Below are 4147 nucleotides of genomic sequence, written 5' to 3'. Positions count from 1 at the left end.
CAGGCTGGGGCTTGCATCAGGGGACAGAACTGTGGAGGTAATCTCTTCATAGCTGTAACCCCTCTCTCTCCGGACAGAGAGCGCTGCATGTATGTACCCACATCTGTACTGCTCATTCCTTCATGCTCCCTGCAGTCTCTGTCAGTCCTGATTGGTCCATGCTGAGCACACACCCCTTCTCCATTGCTGTCATGTGACCACACAGACCTCTGACAGCAGCCCTGCTTCTCTATTCTAGCATGTTGTACTACGCTACTGCATTATAGGGATCTGCAGTTCCACCCTGTATCTACAAACTGCTGCTGTGTCCACATGCTGTCCATATGCTGATTGCTATACTACACAGTAACCTATAATATCACATATTCAGCTGTTTATAAATGTCTGTTTCATTTGTCTTACATGTTATTCAAAATATAAAATCATTATTTTTGGGGAGTGGAACCAATTGTCTGCATATCAGTGATTTCTTATGGGAAAATTAGCTTTGGTTTAAGAGTGGATTTGTATATATATATATATATATATATTTATATATTTAAATAGTTGCCAGGGTACCCCTTTAAGTAAATGTTTATGTTGAGTTTATTAAAAGAGGAGGAATAAAACTTTAAACTAACACTGAAGTAATGTGTATTTATAAACACTAGATGGCGACAAAGTCCTTATTATAGGAAGAGGATGCCGCAAAGCGCTCCTATGTGAGTTCACTTCAGGCTAGTTATCCAAGATTGCAGTAAAAAGTTACGCACAGTTATCATTGAGGCCGTTTTTGGAGCAGGTTCTTTACACAGTAGACATGTTACACCCCATTCCTTATAATTCTTTATACTTACTACATCCTTCATGGTTCATAGCACAGATTTTTACTGCATACTAGCATGACTTGGTCTGAGCATCTACGTGACTTAAAGGGGTTATCCAGCGCTACAAAAACCACTTTTCCCCCTACTGTTGTTTCCAGTTCAGGTGCAGTTTGCAATAAAGCTCCATTTACTTCAATGGAACTGAGTTTCAAAGCCCCACCCAAACTGGAGACAACAGTAGGGGGAAAGTGGCCATGTTTTTGTAGCGCTGGATAACCCCTTTAAAGGGGGATCTAAATTTATTTGGGGCCAGTTATGTATTTTTTCATGACTAATCAATATTGCTAAAGCTTTGGCTGTCCAGGCATGATGGGAATTGTAGTGTTGCAACAGCTGGAGGACCGCAGGTTTGACACCCCTGTAAGGCATCTATCTAGCCAACTAGAGGACCCCCAAAGTAGCTAAAGATTAGCTGATCACCAGGGCCCAAGAATTGGTAGAGGTTTAAAAAGATGGGATACCCCTTTAAGGAGTTATTCTCATATGAATATGTTCTGGCGTTAAAGAAACTGATTAGTAGAGGTCTGACTGCTAAGAACCTCACTGATCCTGATCCCTAAATCTATTAGTGTAGCTTGTTATCCCCTGTCCTGTGCAAAGGGGGCAACTTATTACCATGGGACACACATAAGAGACAGGACAACCTGTTGGCAGAAGCCGGCAGAGTCGAGATCAGAGATAACTCCAGTCCTAATTGTTTCATAGCCTAGATGAGTTGGTCAATGAGGTAAGCAATGAGGAGCCCCCTCTATCACCTGACATGATTGCAAGGTGCCATTAGGTTGCTATGACAGTGCCATCATTGTATTCCTGCTACAGTTAGGGGGCAGTATTGCAGTGATCAAGTAGTCACATGGTATTCTCTGACACAGCTCTGTAGAAAAAAAGAAAGTTACAGGGATCTAAATAGGATAATGCAACTAGGTTCTATCTCCCTACAGCTACCACTAGGGGGAGCTTAAAAGCTAGTTGCATACAACGTATAGATTAAACTCCACAATCATATTGTATGCAGTAAGCTACTTGACTCGCTGTGTATAGTAGTCATTATGAGGAAACACATCTTGCATCCAGAAGGGTCTCAGTCATTTGGAAAAGTAAGAATTTATTATTTTCCGTAATATTATCACATAACAAAAACCTTCCTTGACAGATACAATTTTACACAATACAGAAACAGACAAGCGTGACCCATAATACTGACGGTTTAATAAAATAAGATGATTTCGCAAACGACAAAACACATTTTATGAATAAAAAAGCTTCATTGTGATCACTGTGTGTTTTGTGGGGTGCAGTACCTGTCACAGCCTGTGATGGCGCTATTATTTTATGTATCACATCCTACACCCATTCCTGCATAGGGGGAACAGGGCTATTCCTGGGCAGGTATGGATGTAGCGGTGCTTGGATATACCTAATGGAAACAAGGTAATGTTCGGTTAATGTCAACCAGTGGAGAATCCCTTTAAGGAAATGTAAATGTATAGGGAAATGACATCACTATATTATGAGGATATTCATAAAGCATATTTGCATCTTAATATTACCCTACATGGGATTTTTCCCAGAAACAGTGCCACTCCTCTTTATGGACAGTGTTGGTATTGCAGCTCATTCACAGAAACAGAGACGAGTGATCTTTCTTTCATTCAATATTCCAGAGAGTCCAGTAGTTTGGCCCCCGTTTCTGTATTCATTGTGACAATCTTTGATGCTGAAAATCTAGTCCTCCTCACCCTGTTGCGGTTTGTTGCAATGTATCAGTCTATGCAATCCACCATAAGATTTATACCTCTAGCAGCACAGTCTGTTTTATGTCCAGGAATCCAGGTTATCTACACTGATACATGGTAACAAACCCTCAGCTGTGTGAGCAATACTATTTAAAGTATCACTTTAAGTTTTCCATTCACTGACTGCAGACGGAGATCATGAAATGCAAAATATATTTACAGGCCTGATGCTTCTTACAGCTGAGATTTTGCTACAATTGCACGCCTAGATAGTTCTTTGTTAGGATGCGTTCACACTACGGAATCCGCACGGAGCATTACCAGCAAAATGCGCCGCTCGCCCCCCCGCGTGCTCCCGCTTGGATCTCCTGTCTTGGAGTCCCATAGACTCCATTTTGCGTTCAGGCGGATTACGCTGTCCGCCCAAAGAATTGACATGCATAGAATGGAGTCTATGGGACCGTCGGAGATCCAAGTGGGGGGAAATTTATCAAACATGGTGTAAAGTGAAACTGGCTCAGTTGCCCCTAGAAACCAATCAGATTCCAATTTTAATTCCTCTCAGACTCTTTGGAAAATGAAAGGTGGAATCTGATTGGTTGCTAGGGGCAACTGAGCTAGTTTCACTTTACACCATGTTTGACAAATCTCCCCCATTGTGCCTGGTTTACAAGCCGTGAGTCTCTAGCTATTGTAAAACTACAATTCCCAGCAGCCTTAGCGCCTTGTTACCCATAGCAACCAGTTAGAATCCACTTCTTCTCTTCCAGCGCAGTGTCAAAAATTAAAGTTGAATTCTGATTTGTTGTTTAATTTTACCTCATAAGGCCCTCGCAGAAAACAGACAGCCATTTTAAAATGGTGCATTTGATATTCTAGAGATGAGAGGCACCAAAGCCCCAATAATCACAGCGTGCCTCGCGCCTCACTCATATATGTCACCATCCCAACAAAAAAGATATGCCGATATATACTATGGCACAGAGCAGCACGTCCATTCACTTTCATCCACTAGTGACTATGTTCAGGACACTTCTTGGGTGTTAGTGTTATTTTATTAAGTCAGTTGCACACTATTGAACTAAGTCAATAGCTGGCTACGTTCCGGCCATTAAAGTGAATGGATCTGCTGCTGTCCGCCACAGTATATGTTGGCATCCCTTTTTTGATGGGGTGCTGATATATAGTGGGGGGAGGTACAGCAATAAGGCAGTATGAGCCCAAACTATGTTGCATCCACTAAAATGGTCCCTCAAAGTCCTCAAAAGCAGCAAGAAGACTGTCCCTGATTGGCCATGGAGTGTGATAAGTGACCTCAGTTGGGAAGGACACAAAACACGTTTCCTTTTAGGCCACCAATAGGGCCCATACACTGGATAATATGGTTTCTTCTACATTTATATCATTAGAATGCAGAGATTTGTCTTTAAAGAACGAGTAGGTGCAGCACTCCATGTTACACTCAAAAATGGTGTCTTACTCCTGGTTACTGGTTTACACTCCATCCTGGGGTTGGATTTCCTAATCCAAACCTTGTAGGGTTGG

This window comes from Dendropsophus ebraccatus, chromosome 10, assembly GCF_027789765.1.
Source record: "Dendropsophus ebraccatus isolate aDenEbr1 chromosome 10, aDenEbr1.pat, whole genome shotgun sequence".
Taxonomy (NCBI): domain Eukaryota; kingdom Metazoa; phylum Chordata; class Amphibia; order Anura; family Hylidae; genus Dendropsophus; species Dendropsophus ebraccatus.
This window is presented reverse-complemented; position numbering follows the sequence as displayed.